Genomic DNA, 6,107 nt, shown 5'->3' on the forward strand with positions numbered 1-6,107 from the left:
CCTGAATCTTTGCAACAAGCTGAGACACCTAAGCAAATGCCTTCTGAAAATATATACTTAACATTAGCTGATTTACAATCACTTTTTGAAGGACTAAGTAAATTTGTTAACCACAAGTTACCATGTATCTCTAGAATAATTTAAAGTAAAACTGTTGACTAAAGCATTTGCTCACAACAGATATTAAACTGGCTAGACAATAGCCCAAATTATTCTCTCGCCTGCACTTCAGTATTCACAGCAGGATTCCAATCTAGCTGAGGAAAAACACCAAAAGTTTAGCACTTTTGACATTGCTCCTTTTGAACTAATTTCCTAAATAGAAATGGGCTCACCAAGCCATCTCCGTATATGGCTTGTTACTGACTTTGTTATGAATCAGTTGAATCCTGCAGGTTGATTTAGGGCTCCTGTGCTGTGCTAAGCTCTCTAGCTTAGACAGAGCCATTAGCATCTGAAAAAGTGTAGTTTTCCTTAAAATGATTGTATTATGAAGTCAAGTGTGCAGTACCAAAAAGCATCACCACTTTTGTTCTGACTGCAGGTCCCACCTTCTCGTTGAAACTCGACCAGCCAGTAGTTTGAATTCTTCAGTTTACCGAATATATTGTTGTAGATAACACAACTTGACCTTTTTCAATGGAATGACTTCTGGGAATGCAGCGTTGGTTTTACTGATGAGCGTAGCACCCATCTGCTATTAGAGTCAGTGGCAGCCAGACTTTTCCCCACCCATATGAATTCCAGAGGCTCTTTGTATCCAAGATGGATGTTGCGTGTCCAGGGACAAAAAATATTACTCTATGTAGAAAAAAAAAGTTGTCCAAAAGGAGGGGCATGGAGAGCTTGACACAATGCAAGTAACAATGGGAGTAATTATAAAATGCTTAGATGTTTTTAAAATGCACAATACCTCATCAAAAACACTTGTTCAAGTCTTAAAAAGGAGACAGGACTTTAGTGAAGCTTCAAAACAAATTGAGGGGATCCTAAGGAATGGCACGTGACTGGCACACAAAAGTCAAGAAATACTTGGAAACTTTAGCATTATGCAAAGTTTTGAATGAGATTGATTTTTGGAAAGAGAGCAACATTGGTGAAGCAATATTTGCTACCCATTCCTAATTTCCCACTGCAGCAAGAGTCAACCATATGGTGTCAGACTGGAGTCACAGGCCCATAAGGAAAGCAGGTTCCCTTCCCATTGGGTGTTTACAACAATTTGACAGCTTTCATTCCAGCCCACAAATTATCAAGATTTATTGAATTCAATTTTCATGCCAGTCCTGCATAGCAACAAGGATACTGTACTAATTGTGCATAATTGAAACTTTTAGAAAAGCTTTGGGGATGTCAAAATTGGACAAACATTTTTCCTTCTAGTTTTTGCCGTCTCTTCCAAGTTGCTGTACCACTAACAGGGGTGGGGAAAGGGTACTGATGGTGCACATTAGCTACACCATAGCTGGTTAGGGCAACCTTGACACCAAATATCTTATTAATGTTCTGAAGATTTAAAATAAAGCATTTGTTTAAAAAAAGTCAACATGAACTTAGAAAATAGTTAATTAACCCGCTAGCTTCCCTTGACCCCAAAAAAGGGAGATGGTGGATAAATATATTGCTGTATGCAATTTCTCTAAGATTTTCAGAAAGCTTTTGCTAGTATTGTTAGTGACTTGTGGTGAAGGTGTCATGGAATAGAAAGTAAAGTACTCAGCAAAAAAATGTAATGAAAACAGAAGGTTGTAATATTTGGGGACTAACTGCAAAAAAGTAATGAAGCAGCAATAATTAGTAATGTCGCAAGATGATCCACTGGTAAATAGTGATCATACCATTAAATTCCATGTGAAGTTTGAAAGTGACATACTCCAATCACAAACAAGAATCTAAACTTAAAGCCAATTACATAGGTATGAGGGGAGAAATGGCTACAGTAAATTGGCTAAATAGACTAAAAGGTATGGTGATAAATGAACAGTGAGAAACCTTGAATAAAAATTCAAAATGTTCAACAAAAATACATTCCATTGAAAGATAAAAACTCAAGCAAGACACATCTGTGATTCAGTCAGGAAGTTAAGGAAAGTATTGAGTAAAAGAGACTTACAATGTTGTAAAAGAGTAACAAGTCTGAGCATTGAAAGTATATTAGAAACCAAAAGGGCCACCAAAAATGATAGAGAAAAAGGTAAACTAGCCAGTAATATAAAAATATATAAAAAGATTGCAAGAGCTTTAAGTATAAAAAAAAAGGGAGTAGCTAAAGTAAACATTGGTCCCTTAGAAGCAGAAACAGGAAAAATCATGGAGAATGAAGAAATGGCAGAGGCATTGAACAAATATTTTGTGTCCATCGTCACAGTAGAAGAGAAGTTTAATACTAGAAACGACAGCAAAAAGCGAGGAAGTTAAGGAAATATCAGCAGAGTAAAAGTATTGGAGAAACTCAAGGGACTAAAATCTGAAGGCCTACAGCTTAGGGTTCTAAAAGACAGCTGCAGAGATAGTGGATATGCTAGCTGGATTCTACAAAATTCCTCAGATTTGGGAACGGTCCTATCAGATTGGATGTTGACAAATGTTTCCCTCCTTTCTTGAAAAGCGGTCTAAGAGACAACATAGCCTGTTAGCCTGTCAGTTGTTGGGGAAAATGCTGGAATTTAATCAACAAGTCTCAACAATACACTTAGAAAAGCACAGTATAATCAGAACAAGTCAACATGGTTTTACTGAAGAGAAATCCTGTTTGACAAATTTATTAGAAAATAACTAGTAGGGTAGAAGAACCAGATGTTGTTTATCTGGATTTCAAAAGGCATTCGACAAGGTGCCACATAAAAGATTAATAGGCAAGATAAGGGCACATGGAGTCAGGGGTAATATATTAGCATGGAGGTGGGTTTGGCTAACAGACAGGTAGCAGAGTGGGCAGAAATAGGACATTTTCAAGTTGGCCAGCAGTGAATAGTGGAATGCCACAAGATCAGTGCTGGAGCCTCGGCTGTTTCCAGTCTATATTAATGACTTAGATGAAGACAGAGGAATGAATCTAAGTTTGATGATACAAAGGGAGGTGGAAATATAAACGGTAGGGAAGACACAGAGGCTGCAAAGAGATAGACAGATTAAGTGAGTGGGCAACAAGATGGCAGATCGAGTATAGTCTAGGGAAAGAAGGGTGAAGTTATTCACTTTGGTTGCAATAGAAAATAAAAAAAATTTTTAAAGCTGTGAAACTGGTATGTGATACTCAGACTGGGGTGTGCTTGTACAAGAAATGCAGAAAGTTAGCATGCAGGTGCAGCAAGCAATTGGAAGGCAAGTGGCATGTTGGCCTTTATTGCAAGTGGATTGGAGTACAGGAATGAAGTCTTGCTACAATGGTACAGGATTTTGGTGAGACCACTTCGAGAGTACTGTGCACAGTTTTGGTTTCCACATTTAAGAAAGGATATACTTGCACTGGAGGCAGTAACAGCATAAGTTCACAGCTGGTTCCTGGGATGACTAGCTGAGTAAATTGGGCCTATATTCTCTGGGGTTTAGAAGAATGAGTGGCTATCACATTGAAACATACGAGATTCTGAAGGGGCTGGATAGGTTAAATGCTGAGAGATTGTTTCCACTGGTCGAGGAATCAAACTTGGGGCACAGTCTCAGGATAAGAGGCCGATCATTTAGGACTCGGATGACAAGAAATTACTTCACTGAGGGTTGAGTGTTTATGGAATTCTCTACCCCAGAAGAGTATGGATGTTCCATCATTGAATACATTTGAGGCTGGGATAGACAGATTTTATGTCTCAGGAAATCAAGGATATGGCGAGCAGGCAGGGAAGTGAAGTTGAAACCCAAGATCAGCCATAATCATATTGAATGGCAATCAGGCTTGATGGGCCATAAGGTTTATTCCTGCTCATATTTCTTGTGTTCTCAGAAGAGAGAAAAAGTTCAACAACTGGTTTTGGAACAGTTTCTACTTTAAAGTGGTCCTGTAGCCAGAAATCACTAATGTTTGTACAGAATATAAAAGTAGAGTAGACATGCCAAATCATTAAGACGTCAGCCAGGTTTTCAAAGTTTTTTTCAAGTAAGTGGACCAACAGGTTGAAAATATTGTTTAATTCCCCATAATTTTTCCTAAATTAGGAGAGAGACTTTCCCCAAGAGGTTGGGGTGGGGGGGGGGTGGGGGGGGTGGAAAGAGGGGGAAAAGAGGTGGTGCATGTGAACTGAACTATGTCTAATTTGACAATACTTGATGGACCACTTGGTCCTTTCCTCCTTTTGTCAAATTAATTGTGAAGGCAAGGCATGTGGGTGGAATACATCATTGGAGAGATCCATAGCATATAGTGGAAAAATCCAGAACAGTAGGTAAAGCTTCAATGAAAAAATGAACAGGTAATCTATTAGGCTGCATTAGCATAATGATATTGCAAAATTACTGTGCAAGGTGTTTGTCAGGAACCACCTAAACCAGTACAAAAGCAAAATACTGCAGATGCTGAAAATGAACAGAAATTGCTAAAATACTCAGGTCAGACAGCATGTGAGGAACAGTTAACACTTCAAGTTGATTGTCAGAAACAGGAAAAATGTGATGTAACAGTTTTAACCAACTATAGAGGCAGGGAAAGGGAAGACAGACAACAAAGGGAAGGTCTGTGATAGGGTGGAAGGCAGGGGAAATTAAGTGACAAAAGGGATGATGGTCTAAGGCAAAAGCTGGTAATGGAACCAAAAAAAGGGTAGAAGTTATAATCTGAAATTGAACTCAAATGTTGAGTCCAGAAGGCTGTAAAGTGCTTAACCAAAAAATGAGGTGCTTTCCGAGCTTACATTGAGCTTCATTGGAACACTGTAAAAGGCAAAGGACGGAATGGACAGAAAGGGAATGGGGTGGAGAATTAAAAACAACAAGCAACCAGAAGTTCAGGGTCAGGCTTGCAGATTTAACAGGTATTCTGCAAAGTGGTCACCCAATCCACTCTCCCTAACAGAGGAGACTGCATCATGAGCAACGATCATGATATACTAAATTGAAAAGTACAAGTAAATCACTTTCACTTTCAAGGAGCATTTGGAAGGGAGAAGATAAATGGGCAGATGTTGCATCTCCTGCACTTGCATGGGAGGTATCATAGGAAAGGGAAGGTGATTGAGGATTGGTCCAAGCGGAGTTACGTAGGAATGCTGAAAGGAGGGAAAGATGTGTTGAGGGTAGCATCATGCTGGAGGTAATGAAAAATGATCCGTTGAATATGGAGGCCGATAGGGCAGAAGGTGAGGACAAGGGAAATCTTATTGTGATTCTAAGAGAGGGGAGTGGAAGGGACAAGAGCAAGAGTGTGGAAAATGGAACACTCCATCTGAATCACACCGTTCAAAACTTCTGTTCAAACAGAGCTGAGCTTCAATCCCCACTTTGCGTTAATTACCAAGAATACTTGGCTCCAGAACATCCTCTGCCACCTCAAAATCTGATTTCTCCACAATAGCTGTCCCATCCTTGATAATTCCAACCTGTCCAAAATGTAGTTGCTCACATCCCACACTAGGCACTGCATGTCCTACCCTCCCTGCCAAATACAGTCCTTGCTGACCTATACCAGTCACCCAATGAATAGGGAATTTGAAATCCTAATCTTCAAGTACTGCACTCCCTCATCCCACCTTACCTCTGCAACTCCCTCCAGTCTGATTACCTCCTGTTAAATCTTCAGATTTCTTCACATTCCCACTCACTTCTCCCCACGACTGGTACCACCTTCAATCGTCCTGGCTGCTTTCTGAAACCTCCTTCCTAAACGTTTGTGCCTTTACATTAAGAAATTTTCCCAAAATCCATCTTTTGGCCAGCCATCCTAATAGGTCAGTGACTAAGTGTCAGTTCCTCCATTTATGAAATGCGTCAAGATGTCTGCCAATAAATAAATTAAGTGTACTGTGCGCAGTGCTGTTCACCTTATCACAAAGAATATTACTGACTCCCCCTGAAGACATCTGGGTCTTGCACTCTGGAGTCTCCTCCTTAAAGCTCTCTTTAAAATCATCCTTAAAAATCAACCTCTGACCAAGCTTTGAGTCACCTCTCCCAAT

Source organism: Heterodontus francisci, chromosome 10, assembly GCF_036365525.1.
Source record: "Heterodontus francisci isolate sHetFra1 chromosome 10, sHetFra1.hap1, whole genome shotgun sequence".
Taxonomy (NCBI): Eukaryota; Metazoa; Chordata; class Chondrichthyes; order Heterodontiformes; family Heterodontidae; genus Heterodontus; species Heterodontus francisci.